Source organism: Pseudorasbora parva, chromosome 2 (genome assembly GCF_024679245.1).
Source record: "Pseudorasbora parva isolate DD20220531a chromosome 2, ASM2467924v1, whole genome shotgun sequence".
NCBI classification, from domain to species: domain Eukaryota; kingdom Metazoa; phylum Chordata; class Actinopteri; order Cypriniformes; family Gobionidae; genus Pseudorasbora; species Pseudorasbora parva.
Genome location: NC_090173.1, coordinates 64,509,977 through 64,532,476, shown reverse-complemented (window position 1 = coordinate 64,532,476; position 22,500 = coordinate 64,509,977). Strand labels below are relative to the sequence as shown.

Genomic DNA, 22,500 nt, shown 5'->3' with positions numbered 1-22,500 from the left:
GTGTGTGTGTGTGTGTTTAATAAACGCTCATATAGACAATAAGAACAGTGTGTGTGTGTGTGTGTGTGTGTGTGTGTGTGTGTATTTAATAAACGCTCATATAGACAATAAGAACAGTGTGTGTGTGTGTGTGTGTGTGTGTGTGTGTGTGTTTAATAAACGCTCATATAGCCAATAAGAACAGTGTGTGTGTGTGTGTGTGTGTGTGTGTGTGTGTGTGTGTGTGTGTGTGTGTGTGTGTGTGTTTAATAAACGCTCATATAGCCAATAAGAACAGTGTGTGTGTGTGTGTGTGTGTGTGTGTGTGTGTGTGTGTGTTTAATAAACGCTCATATAGCCAATAAGAACAGTGTGTGTGTGTGTGTGTGTGTGTGTGTATGTGTGTTTAATAAACGCTCATATAGACAATAAGAACTGTGTGTGTGTGTGTGTGTGTGTGTGTGTGTGTGTGTGTGTGTGTGTGTGTGTGTTTAATAAACGCTCATATAGAAAATAAGAACAGTGTGTGTGTGTATGTGTGTGTGTGTGTGTGTGTGTGCGCCTATGTGTATTACGGGGACATTTCACCTGAATACACGCCACATTATGAGGACATTTTGAATTATGAGGACAGGGCCGATGTCCTCATAATTCTAACAGTGTAGAAGTGTTTCTATACATAGGGGGAGCTAAAATCCAGAATTTCAGCTAAAGTCCTTATAATTCACATAGACCTGATTTTGTGTATCAGCTGTGTATCGAGACAGCGCCCCTGGACGTGGGTCTGCGGTACTGCACCCCTCATAAATATTCACTCTCGTGTAAGGAATCGGAGCTTCTGATTGGCTGACCGCCTGAAGTCCTCATAATGTCGGAATTTCTCAGACCCAGTGTGTACATCTAATTTCCTTATACAAGTGGATTTATGTAATTTACTCATTATTTAAGCATTATTGTCTACAATTGATGAACTGTCAAATATATTTTTTAACGTAGAGTGATCCCTCGATGAAATGTAATCCTTAAATATATTATAATATCATATAATCGGTTAATTTCCTGTTTGGACCGGATTGAAACCACCTGAGAAAACTTCTGTGATTTGGACCTGTTTGAAGCAACTATTAAAAGAAAGGTAAGTTAATCTGCTGTTTAATCGCTTGTGGCTCATTTTGGCTTGTTTGTGTGTGTTTTATAAGCTATTATCTGCTCGTTTTGCAGTCAGAAAGCAACTAGCACCTGATGCTAACGGGGCTAGCATAGAGTCATTCTGATCCCAGAGAATCAGAGATGCTTGTCATATTTAACTTGTTTTAGATTCCAATATAATTGTAAATAACTTATTTTGAGCACATACATCAGTCTAGCCATCGTAACAATGCGTTGTCATGACTACAATCTGTGAAGGGGATAAAGTATCCTGACATGCTACTGTAAATAGTACTGTAGTTTGATGTTAAGTCGGTTTAAAGTTACTATTATTATCATTTTTAAGAAACTAGGAAATCAATATATGCTTTTATTCCTCCTGAATGTAATAAAATATACTCTGTACCAATAGAACTGTAAGTATTAATGTTTATAATGAAAACAATCTTGCTGAATAATGTCAAATTAAATGCAATGGTCATAATTATAGATGTTTTTCTTTATGACAGCAGACACATCAGATAATGCGCTGGAGGAGGCTGTACAGTTTTCCCTTCAGAAGAGAGAATGGTCTGATAGAGCTAAGTTTAAGTGAAAATATTTTGTTTAATAAAGCTGTGCCAGATACATATGTTGTTTACAGTGATGTTTTTCTTCTGTTGTTCAGTTGTACTGAGTTTGAGAAGGCAGATTTCCTGCTGGAATACAGACGAGACTCATAAGCAAAGAAGAATGAGAGCGGAGGCAAAGAACATATCTTTATGACGCTCTGAAAGTGTTCATCTTTGAGCTTCATTATGATGGAAAACTCCTCTGGTAAGTGTTTGATGTGTATGTAAGTTTGTAATTATGGCTCTGTTTACAATAGGGATGCACCGATATGAACATTTTGCCCGATAATGATAATTATTTATATCAGAAAGCCGTTAACCAATATATTGACCTATACCTAAATACAAATTTTTATATACTTTGAGCACCTGATTACAAAAACTAAAGGCTCACCATAAAAAAAAAGCCATATCCCAAGCACTTTAACATAAATCAAACATATGGAGTACAGTTTGTACTAGTGTAAGATTCCTTAACTTTTAAAATTAGTTTTACACTCCTATGGCCAATTCTGTATAATAAAACAAATTGTACAATAAGGTTTGATTTTATTATCATCAGTTAACATGATCCACCAATGAATGAATAATGCTTCTACAGGATTTATGAACCTTAGTTCATGTTAATCTCAACATTTTCATTCAACATAACTACCATTAACAAAGGTTATTGCTTTATATTAGTTCATGTTAGTTAATGCATTAACAAATGAGACCTCATTGTAAAGTGTTACCAAAAACACCCACTGCCTAACAAAAAAAAAAAAAAAAAACTAAATAATGCAAACAAGTCATTGGCCAGCATGACTTAGGCTATAAAGAATCAAAATGCATGTGCCATGGATAAGTCTCCACGTTGCTACCAGGTTATTTACTCAACAGAACACATCCTGTATACGATAATGCAGATATTTGAACAAAATCAACATGGTATTGCAACTTATATTTGCACAAAATCACACACAGATGATCTAAGTTATGTAGTCAGAATAGCGCTCTTCCTATGAAACACAACAACTAAACCCGAAGACTTTACAACTTATTACATTAGTGTATACTATTATAATGTAATATGACAACCCCAATCATATGTTATTAATGTTGTGCATTGCTACAGAGCGTGCGCTAAAGATTAAGATGATCACTCGTACAATGATGTGCTGCGGGTTATTAACTCAATGAAACACGCTATATTGCTTATATCTGCAAAAAATTACGCAAATGCTCAAGTGAAGCTTTGACTAAGTTACATGCTAATCTGTGTAACTCCTGTTGTAGAATTGCCCTTCTGCAACAACGCACTGAAACACAACAGCTAATCCCAAAGAATTAACAGCATTTTATTACAAGAGTGTTCTCAGTGTAATGTTATGTATAGGACAGTCCCAGTAGTTATTAATGTTGTGCATCACTGTTTGAGCAGTACGTGCTGAAGCTAAAGATGATCAACGGTACTATAAAGCGCTTTACTCCAACGTTAATTAACTCAACCAAACGCATCCTATAGAGCTCTGGAGGTCACGTGACCCATTCTGTTTTTTGGCAGGGAAGAACAGCCGGCGCCAGCTCGAGTTTCAAGGCAGTTCACTGCGCACTTTCATTCCAAAAGACATACGTTGCGTCCCAATTCGCCTACTTATACTACGTCCTAAAAGTATACTCTTTTTGTGAACAAAAGTATATACTTTTGAGTGTGTAGCAGAAGAGTATGCAAGTTTTGGGACATACTACTTTATTATCTTTAACGTTTAAACTGCCGTCAATCATCTTCACAGTTCAAATCCTCCACATTAATTTCCTGCCATATCGGAGAGAAATGTAAATACTGATAATTGATCACTCAAACCCCTTTATATAAACCTCTCTACTAGGGATGCTCATTTCGGTTAATTTTCCCGACCGACAAGCGATGCTTATTAATCGATTATTAACAGTTAACTGATAAGATTATAATATTGACTTAGCATTACATAAAAATACAACCGACGAGTATCTGTGACCCGTTAAAAATACTTTTTTCACGTTTTTATTTTATTGTGCAAACAGCAGAACATACAGTACAGCTCAACAATAGAACCTCGATTCACACTAGAGCAGAGCCCGACTTTTTTACGCCCCTAGGGCCGGACTTCGGGCTAATTTTCACGTCATACCTAAATGTGGGCCGGGCTTCGGACCTTTTTAGGCTTCTCATTTGTTTTATATTTATTTGATTAATTAAAAGGAACAATGAGGTGTGCTGCACTGGTGGAAACATCATGAGACCATGATAGCTTACTCGACTGTCAAGACATGCTCGCTCACGGTTAAAGAGTCCAGCGCCAGCAGCAGCGCGCGTTTCTTCAGCAGCTGCTAGAGTTAGGGCCTTTTTACAAATGATTTCTTCATTCATTTTCTCTGACCAGGTATCTTAAACCACGTGTAAATTTTACTCCTGGCAAATGGTTAAATAATAAACGTGTGTGAGATCGTGTTATGGGCTATAGGTTGTAGTCAGATAGATATGATGGAGCTGCAACACGCATCACCGCAAATGAGTAAAGCAAGCCAACGCAAATGGTCGTAGTCTAAGTCTTAGATGCTCAAAAACACAATCATCTTCAATAAAAATTTATAAATGATCTTACCAGTGCTTCGCTCTTTCATTTTGCGGTCTTTGAGCTGCTGAATAAAATGCATCTTGAATCTTTTGCTTTCGTTGCTGTGAACTCCGTTAAATATAGGCTATACCGCGGGAATTTAAGATCTGATTTATATTCATTTTGCAGAGGTGTAAGGTATAATACAAACTGCATGTTCTTTTATTTTTTTATTTGTTTAGATTGTTTAGCTCGTTTCGTTTGTGAGTGCCGTTGCGAGCAGCATCAGCCTGCCTCAGCTCGTCAAAAATGCCTTTTTAATGTGGAGGTAATATTATAGTAGGCTAAATTAACTAACATTGTGATACTTGAAGTGTTTTAAATCTATGGATTTTATTATAGGCAAGACAAGTCAATAGTTGATTTGAGAGGCTAAATCGATTAAACATGCGGTTTACTCACTGTTGGCCACTGGCCACTTGGTCGTCACTTAAAAAAATGTAAACTTTAATTTAACAAACAAAAAATTGCTCTAAACATTTTTCTAAATTAACTTAACAATGAAACGAAACAAAATATAACTACTTTGACATTAAAAACAAAACTGAACTATTTTAATGGCTGCAACAATGTAAGCTAATGTAAGCCCCCCCTTACATTACATTTAAAAAAAAGTGATTCCAATCATATCAAGCAATTTAAAACCATCATGATGAATACTGCGCATCTGAAGTGTCTCGGCTGAAGGAAAATTACATGATCTATCAGCTTATATATATCGGCATAATTTTCATATCGGATTGATAACGTTAACATTAATAATGTCCATTTATTGGATGATAACGATATGGTGGCAATAAATTGTGCATCCCTAATTTACACCTGGTATTAAGATGCGTTTTGGTCAATCGGATCTCGAGTAGATGAGGGACACACATTCCCGTTTACACTTGGTGTTTTAGTCAGTCTCTTTTATTTATTTTCAACCACTTCTGTCCTGGTTTCTTCAAAGGGAGGGTGTATGGGTGAGTAAATGTATGGGCTTTTTCGGGTCTTTTGTTCTAATGGACAAAAATTATCTCACGCAATTTACACATGAACGTGACCGGAGACCAGCCGAACACTGTGAATGTGTCAGAAATCAAGAAATGGTGAGAGAGAACATTGTGCTCTACGTTCTTTCTCTTGGGTAACTTGGGTAATTAGCTGACTGTCTTGCACACGTCCTGTAATGTTTACGCTAGGGATGAACTGATACCACTTTTCCAGAACGAACTTCCAACTTACCAATAGTACCAATAACTTGTATTTTCATTGCATTTTTCATTTTTAAAAATAATGAATAGAGAAACCAAAAGAATATGAATCAAATTGAGTTGGCTTAGCAAATAGATATCCTTCAGTTATTTGCATGCCTAATTATGCCTGTTAAACTGTATTATAGGAGCTACAGTTACTTCCACTGTTCATGCTATTGCTGTATCACAGGCCCGGCTCCAGCTTTGAGATGCAGGGTGGGCCCATTGAAATTCCTGGTGGGCCAGACTTTATTTTAGACATTATTTTTCCCCATAACAACTTAATTTTATAACAAAAGAGGCAGGACTTGAAAGTAACTCCCTATATTTGGACACATTACTATTTGTAATGTTTTTGAAAGAAGTTTCTTCTGCTCATCAAGCCTGCATTTATTTGATCAAAAATACAGAACAAAAATTAATATTGTGATATATTATTACAATTTAAAATATTTGTTTTTCATACTCTTGTTATCTTGTTATTCTACTTTAAATGATGATTTATTTCTGTGATCAGAGCTGTATTTTCCAGATCATTCCTCCAGTCTTCAGTGATCATGATCCTTCAGAAATCATTCTCAGATGAGGATTCATTATGAGTGTTGGAAACAGTTCTGCTCACTAATATTATTTCATAACCTGTGATATGTTTTTATAATACTTTGATGAATAAAAAGTAAAAAAATAAAAATAAAAAAAGGAAGCAAATGTTTTAAAAATAGAAATCTTTTGTAACAACAGTATACAATACTGGTCAGTCATTTGGGGTCAGTCATTTTTTTATTTCTTTTTTTAAATAAATCAATAATTTTATTCAGCAAGGATGTGTTAAATTGATAAAAAGTGATAGTAAAGGAGATTTATATTATTTGAAAATATGTTTTTATTTTGAATAAAGGCAGTTCTTTTGAACCTTTTATTCATCGAATATATTATTCAGCAGACCTGTTTCCAACACTCATAAAAAATCAGAATATGAGAATGATTTCTGAAGGATCATGATCACTGAAGACTGGAGGAACCATCCTGAAAAATCAGCTTTGATCACAGAAATAAATGATCATTTAAAGTAGAATACATTGAAAAACAAATATTTTAAATTGTAATAATATATCACAATATTAATTTTTGTTCTGTATTTTTGATCAAATAAATGCAGGCTTGATGAGCTGAAGAAACTTCTTTCAAAAACATTACAGATAGTAACGTGTCCAAACTTTTGGCCTGTTTTGTATATTTTTAAATAACCTTCAACTACAACATTATAGAGTAATACAAAATACACAAAAATTAAAATAAACTTAGAGGTTCCTAGGACAATTAATAGGAAACATGCCTAGTTGGGCTGTCGAAATTATTTGTTTTTTTGATGCATCGCGATGCAGACAAGGACGACTCGGTATCAGTTCAGTAATAGACCATAACCTATTATAATGTACTGACGCTTTTCTGCCATCATTTGTCGTGTATGTGCATTGTCGCGGTAGCATACAAAGGCAGAGGGAGGCGAGACACGAATGTGAGTAGTTAAAAATGCTCCAACTATTTTAAAAGCAGACTTTTTGGGTACATTTCGGTACATCTGGGCACATTTCGGATTTTTTGAACAACCTGGTAAGCACGACCTGGAGAACACACGTGTTGTGTGTAAATTATGTCACGCACAAATAAAATGTGCATGGGGTAATACCACTAACTTGAGAAACCCCGTCAGCCATTTTCATCGTGAGCTGTTAACGCCTGTCAGTGACAAGGTGGACCCAGCTCAGCCAAAAATCTAATTATATCAACGTTCGAGTTCTTAAAGGGCATGTTTACACCTGGTCATTTCATGCATTTTTACAGATTAGATATATCTGATTTATCAAAACGATTTATTTACATTTGGTCACAAAACGTTTTATGTTTTTACGTTTTGTTTCATGTTTGATACATTAAAGAAGTGTGTTTTCTTTGAGCAGGTAAAATAAAAGGTTCAGTTCATATAACTGACTGACAAAATGATATACATGAGGATGAAGTGCATCGTCAGTGCAGTGTGCTGAATCGTGTTATCGAACCGAATCGATGGCATGATAATCATAATCGAATCGAACCATGAGACCAGTGTAGGTTCACACCCTTAATGCCTAGCCTAGTCAAAGACTCAAGAGAAGATCAAAACCCTAAAATAACTGATCAATAAAGCCAGAGGTGAACAGTATTTTTAAATGTATTAACTGTCATATCTGTGTCTTCTTATGTCAAATAAAAATGTTACATCTTATATTAAAATGTAATGTAACCTTCAACCTTTATTTATTTGCATATTCAATGTATTTTTAATCCAAATGTGTCCTGGTGAGTGGGTTAGCAGTCAAGAGCATGCAACAGAAGTCTGTGTAATTATGGGCCATCATTTTCAGCGATGTCTGTGAAAAACGTCAGCTCAATCCACTCTGCGTGTTTCACTCATCAGCTTGTGCACAGCAGCTATAGTATGGATATTTAATTTTGTTTAATATTCTGTTAATTAGATGCATTTATTTCATCTTTCTCTGGTATTTTGGGCTGATACCGATACTGGTATCGAAGCATCTCTAGTTTCCACATTAGGTCATTCAGCGGAGAGCAGGCGGTCTTTTGTGACTGTTTGAACACATTCAACCACACAGACGTTACACTACGAAAGCAATCTGGTCGAATGAGTTTTCCAACTTCTGGAAGTGGTTGAAAGTTGACAAGCTCAAAATGTTTTAAACCCCATTTACACCTGTGTTGAGCATCATCCACTTTTGATCCGATCGTCCAAAACACATCTTAATACCAAACGCTATTAAACTATTAAATGACTGGTGATCACAAAGAATATATTTGATGATATTAGATTTTCATCACTGATATTGTCTTTTTTTGTGTCTAACAGGAATAAGAATTCTTAATTGAAAGTTGAATTGTCATTTATTTAGTGTTGATCAGCCCGAGATGACAGTTCCCTTTGGATGACTTGTAATCTCTGAACATATGAATCCAAACAACTGGATGAAGACAATCCGTGTGGATAGAAAAACTTCACGTTTGCCTATTTGCTGTAAGGAGCATCTGTCCTGGTGAAGATATCACACAATTACGGCGATTCTGAGTGGCCAAGGAAATGCACGGTACTGTAAACTTTACATAACCTATTTAGCATTTGTAAGATAATTTTAAAGATTCATATTATCCAAGGTAATGTTCCTGACTTTAAATGCATCACAGTATGTCAGGTGTGTGTGGCTTACACGTTTTGTGAGGACCTTATCATAAGAAGATGTTCCTGATGTCTGACTTGACTGAAGAACCTCAGTGTTGTGTGTGTGTGTGTGTGTGGCTTACACCTGGGTTGTGAGGACACATGATTTATAAGGACATTCTCATAAGATGATGTTCCTGATGTTTGACCTGACTGAAGAACCTCAGTGTTGTGTGTGTGTGTGTGTGGCTTACACCTGGGTTGTGAGGACACATGATTTATAAGGACATTCTCATAAGATGATGTTCCTGATGTCTGACTTGACTGAAGAACCTCAGTGTTGTGTGTGTGTGTGTGTGTGTGTGTGTGGCTTACACCTGGGTTAAGAGGACACATGATTTATAAGGACATTCTCATAAGATGATGTTCCTGATGTCTGACTTGACTGAAGAACCTCAGTGTTGTGTGTGTGTGTGTGTGTGTGGCTTACACCTGGGTTATGAGGACACATGATTTATGAGGACATTATCATAAGATGATGTTCCTGATGTTTGACTTGATTGAAGAACCTCAGTGTTGTGTGTGTGTGTGTGGCTTACACCTGGGTTAAGAGGACACATGATTTATGAGGACATTATCATAAGATGATGTTCCTGATGTCTGACTTGATTGAAGAACCTCAGTGTTGTGTGTGTGTGTGTGTGTGTGGCTTACACCTGGGTTATGAGGACACATGATTTATGAGGACATTATCATAAGATGATGTTCCTGATGTTTGACTTGACTGAAGAACCTCAGTGTTGTGTGTGTGGCTTACACCTGGGTTGTGAGGACACATGATTTATAAGGACATTCTCATAAGATGATGTTCCTGATGTTTGACTTGACTGAAGAACCTCAGTGTTGTGTGTGTGTGTGTGTGTGTGGCTTACACCTGGGTTAAGAGGACACATGATTTATAAGGACATTCTCATAAGATGATGTTCCTGATGTTTGACCTGACTGAAGAACCTCAGTGTTGTGTGTGTGTGTGTGTGGCTTACACCTGGGTTAAGAGGACACATGATTTATAAGGACATTCTCATAAGATGATGTTCCTGATGTTTGACCTGACTGAAGAACCTCAGTGTTGTGTGTGTGTGTGTGTGTGTGGCTTACACCTGGGTTAAGAGGACACATGATTTATAAGGACATTCTCATAAGATGATGTTCCTGATGTTTGACCTGACTGAAGAACCTCAGTGTTGTGTGTGTGTGTGTGGCTTACACCTGGGTTATGAGGACACATGATTTATGAGGACATTATCATAAGATGATGTTCCTGATGTTTGACCTGACTGAAGAACCTCAGTGTTGTGTGTGTGTGTGTGGCTTACACCTGGGTTATGAGGACACATGATTTATGAGGACATTCTCATAAGATGATGTTCCTGATGTTTGACCTGACTGAAGAACCTCAGTGTTGTGTGTGTGTGTGTGTGGCTTACACCTGGGTTAAGAGGACACATGATTTATAAGGGCATTCTCATAAGATGATGTTCCTGATGTCTGACCTGACTGAAGAACTTCAGTGTTGTGTGTGTGTGTGTGTGTGGCTTACACCTGGGTTGTGAGGACACATGATTTATAAGGACATTCTCATAAGATGATGTTCCTGATGTTTGACCTGACTGAAGAACCTCAGTGTTGTGTGTGTGTGTGTGTGTGTGGCTTACACCTGGGTTAAGAGGACACATGATTTATAAGGACATTCTCATAAGATGATGTTCCTGATGTTTGACCTGACTGAAGAACCTCAGTGTTGTGTGTGTGTGTGTGGCTTACACCTGGGTTATGAGGACACATGATTTATGAGGACATTATCATAAGATGATGTTCCTGATGTTTGACCTGACTGAAGAACCTCAGTGTTGTGTGTGTGTGTGTGTGGCTTACACCTGGGTTGTGAGGACACATGATTTATAAGGACATTATCATAAGATGATGTTCCTGATGTTTGACCTGACTGAAGAACCTCAGTGTTGTGTGTGTGTGTGTGTGGCTTACACCTGGGTTAAGAGGACACATGATTTATAAGGACATTCTCATAAGATGATGTTCCTGATGTCTGACTTGACTGAAGAAACTCAGTGTTGTGTGTGTGTGTGTGGCTTACACCTGGGTTATGAGGACACATGATTTATAAGGACATTCTCATAAGATGATGTTCCTGATGTTTGACCTGACTGAAGAACCTCAGTGTTGTGTGTGTGTGTGGCTTACACCTGGGTTAAGAGGACACATGTTTTGTGAGGACATTATCATAAGAAGATGTTCCTGATGTTTGACTTGACTGAAGAACCTCAGTGTTGTGTGATTTTGTGTGTGGCTTACACCTGGGTTATGAGGACACATGATTTATGAGGACATTATCATAAGATGATGTTCCTGATGTTTGACCTGACTGAAGAACCTCAGTGTTGTGTGTGTGTGTGTGTGGCTTACACCTGGGTTATGAGGACACATGATTTATGAGGACATTATCATAAGATGATGTTCCTGATGTTTGACCTGACTGAAGAACCTCAGTGTTGTGTGTGTGTGTGTGTGTGGCTTACACCTGGGTTATGAGGACACATGATTTATAAGGACATTCTCATAAGATGATGTTCCTGATGTTTGACCTGACTGAAGAACCTCAGTGTTGTGTGTGTGTGTGGCTTACACCTGGGTTAAGAGGACACATGTTTTGTGAGGACATTATCATAAGAAGATGTTCCTGATGTTTGACTTGATTGAAGAACCTCAGTGTTGTGTGATTGTGTGTGTGGCTTACACCTGGGTTATGAGGACACATGATTTATGAGGACATTATCATAAGATGATGTTCCTGATGTTTGACCTGACTGAAGAACCTCAGTGTTGTGTGTGTGTGTGTGTGTGTGGCTTACACCTGGGTTAAGAGGACACATGATTTATAAGGACATTATCATAAGATGATGTTCCTGATGTTTGACTTGACTGAAGAACCTCAGTGTTGTGTGTGTGTGTTACTGTGACCTGATACGCTGAAAACACCAGATCAGAAGCTGTTTGCATGAGCAAAGTGTGCGCTTCTCTTTTACATAAATATGCAGAAACAGAATACTTATTTCATTTCAGCAATGTAAATTTTTTTATTTTTGGTTCATTATCAGTTTCATAATAAACCAAACATATTTTTTTCAGCATTCTCAGTTTCTTTGAAGTTGTGTTTTACTCAATTGCTTTGGCAAAGCATCTGTCAGTCAAACTAAAATCTGGTAAAATCGGGGCAGATTAGAATGTGGCGGGCCGCCGGACTATAGGTTAACGATAACTTTTACTACCTACTTCTGTTATGATCAGGGTCAGGGTTAGCCAGACTAGAGGTTAACGATAACTTTTACTACCTACTTCTGTTATGATCAGGGTCAGGGTTAGCCAGACTAGAGGTTAACTATAATTTGTACTACCTACTTCTGTTATGATCAGGGTTAGGGTTAGCCAGACTAGAGGTTAACTATAACTTTTACTACCTACTTCTGTTATGATCAGGGTTAGGGTTAGCCAGACTAGAGGTTAACTATAACTTTTACTACCTACTTCTGTTATGATCAGGGTTAGGGTTAGACAGACTAGAGGTTAACTATAACTTTTACTACCTACTTCTGTTATGATCAGGGTTAGGGTTAGCCAGACTAGAGGTTAACTATAACTTTTACTACCTACTTCTGTTATGATCAGGGTTAGGGTTAGCCAGACTAGAGGTTAACTTTAATTTGTACTACCTACTTCTGTTATGATCAGGGTCAGGGTTAGCCGGACTAGAGGTAAACTATAACTTTTACTACCTACTTTGGTTATGATCAGGGTCAGGGTTAGCCAGACTAGAGGTCTACTATAACTTTTACTACCTACTTTGGTTATGATCAGGGTCAGGGTTAGCCAGACTAGAGGTCTACTATAACTTTTACTACCTACTTCTGTCATGATCAGGGTTAGGGTTAGCCAGACTAGAGGTTAACTATAACTTTTACTACCTACTTCTGTTATGATCAGGGTTAGGGTTAGCCAGACTAGAGGTTAACTATAACTTTTACTACCTACTTCTGTTATGATCAGGGTCAGGGTTAGCCGGACTAGAGGTAAACTATAACTTTTACTACCTACTTTGGTTATGATCAGGGTCAGGGTTAGCCAGACTAGAGGTCTACTATAACTTTTACTACCTACTTCTGTCATGATCAGGGTTAGGGTTAGCCAGACTAGAGGTAAACTATAACTTTTACTACCTACTTCTGTTATGATCAGGGTTAGGGTTAGACAGACTAGAGGTTAACTATAACTTTTACTACCTACTTCTGTTATGATCAGGGTTAGGGTTAGACAGACTAGAGGTTAACTATAACTTTTACTACCTACTTTGGTTATGATCAGGGTCAGGGTTAGCCAGACTAGAGGTCTACTATAACTTTTACTACCTACTTTGGTTATGATCAGGGTCAGGGTTAGCCAGACTAGAGGTTAACTATAACTTTTACTACCTACTTCTGTTATGATCAGGGTTAGGGTTAGCCAGACTAGAGGTTAACTATAACTTTTACTACCTACTTCTGTTATGATCAGGGTTAGGGTTAGCCAGACTAGAGGTTAACTATAACTTTTACTACCTACTTCTGTTATGATCAGGGTCAGGGTTAGCCAGACTAGAGGTTAACTATAACTTTTACTACCTACTTCTGTTATGATCAGGGTTAGGGTTAGCCAGACTAGAGGTTAACTATAACTTTTACTACCTACTTCTGTTATGATCAGGGTCAGGGTTAGCCAGACTAGAGGTTAACTATAACTTTTACTACCTACTTCTGTTATGATCAGGGTCAGGGTTAGCCAGACTAGAGGTTAACTATAACTTTTACTACCTACTTCTGTTATGATCAGGGTCAGGGTTAGCCAGACTAGAGGTTAACTATAACTTTTACTACCTACTTCTGTTATGATCAGGTAGTCCTCACAAATCATGTGTCCTCATAACCCAGGTGTAAGCCACACACACACACACACAAAACTGAGGTTCTTCAGTCAAGTCAAACATCAGGAACATCATCTTATGAGAATGCCCTTATAAATCATGTGTCCTCATAACCCAGGTGTAAGCCACACACACAACACTGAGGTTCTTCAGTCAAGTCAAACATCAGGAACATCATCTTATGATAATGTCCTCATAAATCACGTGTCCTCATAACCCAGGTGTAAGCCACACACACACACACAACACTGAGGTTCTTCAGTCAAGTCAAACATCAGGAACATCATCTTATGATAATGTCCTCATAAATCATGTGTCCTCATAACCCAGGTGTAAGCCACACACACACACAACACTGAGGTTCTTCAGTCAGGTCAAACATCAGGAACATCATCTTATGAGAATGTCCTCACAAAACACGTGTCCTCATAACCCAGGTGTAAGCCACACACACACACACACACAACACTGAGGTTCTTCAGTCAAGTCAAACATCAGGAACATCATCTTATGATAATGTCCTCATAAATCATGTGTCCTCATAACCCAGGTGTAAGCCACACACACACACACACACACACAACACTGAGGTTCTTCAATCAAGTCAAACATCAGGAACATCATCTTATGATAATGTCCTCATAAATCACGTGTCCTCACAAAACACATGTCCTCATAACCCAGGTGTAGGCCACACACACACACACACAACAAACACAAGTATTTAACAAACAGCAGCCCATCACTTTTGTCTCCGATTATTAATCAGTTCTAGACTAAAGATGAGGGAGAGGACAGTGGGACGAGTTGGGAGAAAAGGAAGTGGTTTTCACCCCATGGGTTAAAGAATCTGTTTTCCTCTTTTGTAGGGATTCTTGAATCTTCTGAAGGGGCGAGGCAAGAAGAAAACGGCAGATATGGCCTCCAGCGGAGTCTGCAGAACTGAGCACAGTTCACCGGGTAAACTGCAGAGCGTCCGGCTTCAGCAAAACAGCGAGCCTTTGTCAGGAATCAGGGATTATCGCTTACATGAAACTTGCTCAATGTTTGGTAACACTTTATAATAATGTTCAGTTATAAGTCACTTATAAGTTATTAGATAATGATGAACTAATCATTTACAAAACATGACATTCATAAATGACTAAGTAGTATGCTAACATTTTATGACTGTTTTGTTAATTCAGTTATAAGTAATTTATAAGTTATTGGTTAATACATTCATTCATTTTTAGTGGAATGCTATACCATATATTCATATACAAGTGATGTGTATACAATTGTAGTGTACACTTTAGATTAGGGGATGCAGAAAGAGTTGTAAATGAGTTCCACATCACCTGTAGTAGGTGTTGAACACTAGTGTAAGTGCTGGCCGGTGAGGGTTCGACCTCTGACACTTCTGCTCATCACCTGATGTGTGTGTCAGAGGACATTAAACCGCTTCACATTATCCCAGATCCCACACAGAGGACTGCAGAGATTCAGAACACACTGCAGTCCCCTGACTGGAACGACTCTTCTCAATGATGCTGCTTTAGCATGTGTGTGCAGTTGAACACACACCAGCTGAAAACTTGGATTCATCAATACATTACTGATCATTTACTAATAGTCTGTTCATCATTTGTTCAAGATTAGCCATTGTTTGAGATGACACTAAAACAAGTTTGACATAAATACTCCAATAATGTTTAAGTGTTAATTATAGTACATCATCTAATAACTCAAACATCTACTATTGATCTGTTTTGATAATAAACAGCACATTTGTTAATGGTTAGCATATCACTTATTAATCATTAATGAATGTATAGTTATGTTTTGTAAATGATTTAGTTCATCATCTAAACTTATAACTGAACGTTATTATAAAGTGTTACCCATGTTTGTTTTTTCTTCTGTTGCCGCTGCTGTTTATTCTGTTTTGTTCAAATGTATGGCTATGTCTTAAACTTCTGTTGAAAGCTTTAAAGGGATGTTTTTTCTGTGCTATTGAACTCATGGCTACCGTCACCCGTCTGCTCACCCACATTCTTCAAAATATCTTCCTTTGTGTTCAGCAGAAGAAAGAAACTCATACAGGTTTAGAAAAAAACATGAGGGGGGACCCTTTCATTTATTTTCAGCAATTTTTGTTAATTATGTTTATGAGAGATTTTAAGTATCTTGTGATTTATGTAATATTGTCAGGGCAACAGCTGTAATGTTGTAAACGAGCACTAATAAACTTCTTGTTCTCTGAAGGTGTGCACTGTCGTATGTCCTCATGTCTGTTTAAAGGTCATGTGATCACACAAATAGCAGTATAGTGTAAAAGACATAGTTGAATATTCAGATATCAGAATATCATAGTTTAGAATGGTTGTGTGTTGGAGTATGAGCCACAGGTGAGGATGTGTTTGCAGTCTCAGTACTGTATTCATTTGTCCTCATAAATCAGGTGTGTCCTTTTAATGCACAATGCCTTCACGTTTGTGTTTGTGTATTGCAATGTCCCATTAATTCATGTTTGTCCCTCTAATACACATTAATGTCATTTATGTGTGTTGTGTATCCACTGTCCTTATAATTTCGTTTTTTGTCATAGGCGGGGCTTAGACACTTAATTATGTGTCCTCATAATTATGTATATTGTCAGGTGGTAATATTATAAGTTGTGTTGTGTGTATACAAATTCTGAAGAGAAATCTGTGTTGTTTGGCTCAAAACAAAATTTTTGATACCCTCCACATCACTGTAGAGCAAGTGGAAAGGGGTGTCCCTGTAATACACCAAAAAACTGGTTTGGGCTGAAGTGTCCTCATAAACCACATAAACCCGTATAGGTGTGTGTGTGTGTGTGTGTGTGTGTGTGTGTGTGTGTGTGTGTGTGTTTAATAAACGCTCATATAGACAATAAGAACAGTGTGTGTGTGTGTATTTAATAAACGCTCATATAGACAATAAGAACAGTGTGTGTGTGTGTGTTTAATAAACACTCATATATAGACAATAAGAACAGTGTGTGTGTGTGTGTGTGTGTGTGTGTGTGTGTGTGTGTGTGTGTGTGTGTGTGTGTGTGTGTGTGTTTAATAAACGCTCATATAGACAATAAGAAAAGTGTGTGTGTGTGTGTGTTTAATAAACGCTCATATAGACAATAAGAACAGTGTGTGTGTGTGTGTTTAATAAACGCTCATATAGACAATAAGAACAGTGTGTGTGTGTGTGTGTGTGTGTGTGTGTGTGTGTGTGTGTGTGTGTGTGTGTGTGTATGTGTGTTTAATAAACGCTCATATAGACAATAAGAACGGTGTGTGTGTGTGTGTGTTTAATAAACGCTCATATAGACAATAAGAACAGTGTGTGTGTGTGTGTGTGTGTGTGTGTGTGTGTGTGTGTGTGTGTGTGTGTGTGTGTGTTTAATAAACACTCATATACACAATACGAACAGTGTGTGTGTGTGTGTGTTTAATAAACGATCATATAGACAATAAGAAATGTGTGTGTGTGTGTGTGTGTGTGTGTGTGTGTGTGTGTGTGTGTGTGTGTGTGTGTGTGTATTTAATAAACGCTCATATAGACAATAAGAACAGTGTGTGTGTGTGTGTGTGTGTGTTTAATAAACGCTCATATAGCCAATAAGAACAGTGTGTGTGTGTGTGTGTGTGTGTGTGTGTGTGTGTGTGTGTGTGTGTGTGTGTGTGTGTGTGTGTGTGTGTTTAATAAACGCTCATATAGCCAATAAGAACAGTGTGTGTGTGTGTGTGTGTGTGTGTGTGTGTGTGTGTGTGTGTGTGTGTGTGTGTGTGTGTGTGTGTGTGTGTGTGTGTGTGTGTGTTTAATAAACGCTCATATAGACAATAAGAACTGTGTGTGTGTGTGTGTGTGTGTGTGTGTGTATGTGTGTTTAATAAACGCTCATATAGACAATAAGAACTGTGTGTGTGTGTGTGTGTGTGTGTGTGTGTGTGTGTGTGTGTGTGTGTGTGTGTTTAATAAACGCTCATATAGCCAATAAGAACAGTGTGTGTGTGTGTGTGTGTGTGTGTGTATGTGTGTTTAATAAACGCTCATATAGACAATAAGAACTGTGTGTGTGTGTGTGTGTGTGTGTGTGTGTGTGTGTGTGTGTGTGTGTGTTTAATAAACGCTCATATAGAAAATAAGAACAGTGTGTGTGTGTGTGTGTGTGTGTGTGTGTGTGTGTGTGTGTGTGTGTGTGTGTGTGTGTGTTTAATAAACGCTCATATAGACAATAAGAACAGTGTGTGTGTGTGTGTGTGTGTGTGTGTGTGTGTGTGTGTGTGTATTTAATAAACGCTCATATAGACAATAAGAACAGTGTGTGTGTGTGTGTGTGTGTGTGTGTGTGTGTGTGTGTGTGTGTGTGTGTGTGTGTGTGTTTAATAAACGCTCATATAGCCAATAAGAACAGTGTGTGTGTGTGTGTGTGTGTGTGTGTGTGTGTGTGTGTGTGTGTGTGTGTGTGTTTAATAAACGCTCATATAGCCAATAAGAACAGTGTGTGTGTGTGTGTGTGTGTGTGTGTGTGTGTGTGTATGTGTGTTTAATAAACGCTCATATAGACAATAAGAACTGTGTGTGTGTGTGTGTGTGTGTGTGTGTGTGTGTGTGTGTGTGTGTGTGTGTGTGTGTGTGTTTAATAAACGCTCATATAGAAAATAAGAACAGTGTGTGTGTGTATGTGTGTGTGTGTGTGTGTGTGTGTGTGTGTGTGTGTGTGTGTGTGTGTGTGTGTGTGTTTAATAAACGCTCATATAGACAATAAGAACAGTGTGTGTGTGTGTATTTAATAAACGCTCATATAGACAATAAGAACAGTGTGTGTGTGTGTGTTTAATAAACACTCATATATAGACAATAAGAACAGTGTGTGTGTGTGTGTGTGTGTGTGTGTGTGTGTGTGTGTGTGTGTGTGTGTGTGTGTGTGTGTGTGTTTAATAAACGCTCATATAGACAATAAGAAAAGTGTGTGTGTGTGTGTGTTTAATAAACGCTCATATAGACAATAAGAACAGTGTGTGTGTGTGTGTTTAATAAACGCTCATATAGACAATAAGAACAGTGTGTGTGTGTGTGTGTGTGTGTGTGTGTGTGTGTGTGTGTGTGTGTGTGTGTGTATGTGTGTTTAATAAACGCTCATATAGACAATAAGAACGGTGTGTGTGTGTGTGTGTTTAATAAACGCTCATATAGACAATAAGAACAGTGTGTGTGTGTGTGTGTGTGTGTGTGTGTGTGTGTGTGTGTGTGTGTGTGTGTGTGTGTGTGTGTGTGTGTTTAATAAACACTCATATACACAATACGAACAGTGTGTGTGTGTGTGTGTTTAATAAACGATCATATAGACAATAAGAAATGTGTGTGTGTGTGTGTGTGTGTGTGTGTGTGTGTGTGTGTGTGTGTGTGTGTGTGTGTATTTAATAAACGCTCATATAGACAATAAGAACAGTGTGTGTGTGTGTGTGTGTGTGTTTAATAAACGCTCATATAGCCAATAAGAACAGTGTGTGTGTGTGTGTGTGTGTGTGTGTGTGTGTGTGTGTGTGTGTGTGTGTGTGTGTGTGTGTGTGTGTGTGTGTGTTTAATAAACGCTCATATAGCCAATAAGAACAGTGTGTGTGTGTGTGTGTGTGTGTGTGTGTGTGTGTGTGTGTGTGTGTGTGTGTGTGTGTGTGTGTGTGTGTGTGTGTGTGTGTTTAATAAACGCTCATATAGACAATAAGAACTGTGTGTGTGTGTGTGTGTGTGTGTGTGTGTATGTGTGTTTAATAAACGCTCATATAGACAATAAGAACTGTGTGTGTGTGTGTGTGTGTGTGTGTGTGTGTGTGTGTGTGTGTGTGTGTGTTTAATAAACGCTCATATAGCCAATAAGAACAGTGTGTGTGTGTGTGTGTGTGTGTGTGTATGTGTGTTTAATAAACGCTCATATAGACAATAAGAACTGTGTGTGTGTGTGTGTGTGTGTGTGTGTGTGTGTGTGTGTGTGTGTGTGTGTGTTTAATAAACGCTCATATAGAAAATAAGAACAGTGTGTGTGTGTGTGTGTGTGTGTGTGTGTGTGTGTGTGTGTGTGTGTGTGTGTGTGTGTGTTTAATAAACGCTCATATAGACAATAAGAACAGTGTGTGTGTGTGTGTGTGTGTGTGTGTGTGTGTGTGTATTTAATAAACGCTCATATAGACAATAAGAACAGTGTGTGTGTGTGTGTGTGTGTGTGTGTGTGTGTGTGTGTGTGTGTGTGTGTGTGTGTTTAATAAACGCTCATATAGCCAATAAGAACAGTGTGTGTGTGTGTGTGTGTGTGTGTGTGTGTGTGTGTGTGTGTGTGTTTAATAAACGCTCATATAGCCAATAAGAACAGTGTGTGTGTGTGTGTGTGTGTGTGTGTGTGTGTGTGTATGTGTGTTTAATAAACGCTCATATAGACAATAAGAACTGTGTGTGTGTGTGTGTGTGTGTGTGTGTGTGTGTGTGTGTGTGTGTGTGTGTGTGTGTGTGTGTTTAATAAACGCTCATATAGAAAATAAGAACAGTGTGTGTGTGTGTGTGTGTGTGTGTGTGTGTGTGTGTGTGTGTGTGTGTGTGTGTGTGTGTGTGTGTGTGTGTGTGTGTGTGTGTGTTTAATAAACGCTCATATAGACAATAAGAACAGTGTGTGTGTGTGTATTTAATAAACGCTCATATAGACAATAAGAACAGTGTGTGTGTGTGTGTTTAATAAACACTCATATATAGACAATAAGAACAGTGTGTGTGTGTGTGTGTGTGTGTGTGTGTGTGTGTGTGTGTGTGTGTGTGTGTGTGTGTGTGTGTGTGTGTGTGTGTGTGTGTGTGTGTGTGTGTTTAATAAACGCTCATATAGACAATAAGAAAAGTGTGTGTGTGTGTGTGTTTAATAAACGCTCATATAGACAATAAGAACAGTGTGTGTGTGTGTGTTTAATAAACGCTCATATAGACAATAAGAACAGTGTGTGTGTGTGTGTGTGTGTGTGTGTGTGTGTGTGTGTGTGTGTATGTGTGTTTAATAAACGCTCATATAGACAATAAGAACGGTGTGTGTGTGTGTGTGTTTAATAAACGCTCATATAGACAATAAGAACAGTGTGTGTGTGTGTGTGTGTGTGTGTGTGTGTGTGTGTGTGTGTGTGTGTGTGTGTGTGTGTGTGTGTGTGTGTGTGTGTGTTTAATAAACACTCATATACACAATACGAACAGTGTGTGTGTGTGTGTGTTTAATAAACGATCATATAGACAATAAGAACTGTGTGTGTGTGTGTGTGTGTGTGTGTGTGTGTGTGTGTGTGTGTGTGTGTGTGTGTGTGTGTGTGTATTTAATAAACGCTCATATAGCCAATAAGAACAGTGTGTGTGTGTGTGTGTGTGTGTGTTTAATAAACGCTCATATAGCCAATAAGAACAGTGTGTGTGTGTGTGTGTGTGTGTGTGTGTGTGTGTGTGTGTGTGTGTGTGTGTGTGTGTGTGTGTGTGTGTGTGTGTGTGTGTGTGTTTAATAAACGCTCATATAGCCAATAAGAACAGTGTGTGTGTGTGTGTGTGTGTGTGTGTGTGTGTGTGTGTGTGTGTGTGTGTGTGTGTGTGTGTTTAATAAACGCTCATATAGACAATAAGAACTGTGTGTGTGTGTGTGTGTGTGTGTGTGTGTGTGTGTGTGTGTGTGTATGTGTGTTTAATAAACGCTCATATAGACAATAAGAACTGTGTGTGTGTGTGTGTGTGTGTGTGTGTGTGTGTGTGTGTGTGTGTGTGTGTGTGTGTGTGTGTGTGTGTTTAATAAACGCTCATATAGCCAATAAGAACAGTGTGTGTGTGTGTGTGTGTGTGTGTGTGTGTGTGTATGTGTGTTTAATAAACGCTCATATAGACAATAAGAACTGTGTGTGTGTGTGTGTGTGTGTGTGTGTGTGTGTGTGTGTGTGTGTGTGTGTGTGTGTGTGTGTGTGTGTTTAATAAACGCTCATATAGAAAATAAGAACAGTGTGTGTGTGTGTGTGTGTGTGTGTGTGTGTGTGTGTTTAATAAACGCTCATATAGACAATAAGAACAGTGTGTGTGTGTGTATTTAATAAACGCTCATATAGACAATAAGAACAGTGTGTGTGTGTGTGTTTAATAAACGCTCATATAGACGATAAGAACAGTGTGTGTGTGTGTGTGTGTGTGTGTGTGTGTGTGTGTGTTTAATAAACGCTCATATAGACAATAAGAAAAGTGTGTGTGTGTGTGTGTTTAATAAACGCTCATATAGACAATAAGAACAGTGTGTGTGTGTGTGTTTAATAAACGCTCATATAGACAATAAGAACAGTGTGTGTGTGTGTGTGTGTGTGTGTGTGTGTGTGTGTGTGTATGTGTGTTTAATAAACGCTCATATAGACAATAAGAACTGTGTGTGTGTGTGTGTGTGTGTGTGTGTGTTTAATAAACGCTCATATAGAAAATAAGAACAGTGTGTGTGTGTGTGTGTGTGTGTGTGTGTGTGTGTGTGTGTGTGTGTGTTTAATAAACGCTCATATAGACAATAAGAACTGTGTGTGTGTGTGTGTGTGTGTGTGTGTGTGTGTGTGTGTGTGTGTGTGTGTGTATGTGTGTTTAATAAACGCTCATA

The 22,500-nt window shown here is 38.1% G+C and overlaps 1 long non-coding RNA gene and 1 pseudogene across 2 annotated transcripts; both read left to right on the top strand.

Annotated features, from left to right (window-relative positions):
- Positions 1 to 22,500, top strand: part of LOC137048054 (stonustoxin subunit alpha-like) — a 185,094-nt pseudogene that overhangs the window by 150,631 nt on the left and 11,963 nt on the right.
- On the top strand, positions 542 to 16,105 carry LOC137055755 (uncharacterized). 2 transcript variants are annotated; one of them, XR_010900060.1, is made up of 5 exons: positions 542 to 1,114; positions 1,638 to 1,698; positions 1,796 to 1,944; positions 8,565 to 8,756; positions 14,729 to 16,105. It is a non-coding gene; the product is annotated as an uncharacterized lncRNA (long non-coding RNA). The 2 variants fall into 2 exon arrangements; XR_010900059.1 differs by having other exon boundaries at positions 8,522 to 8,756.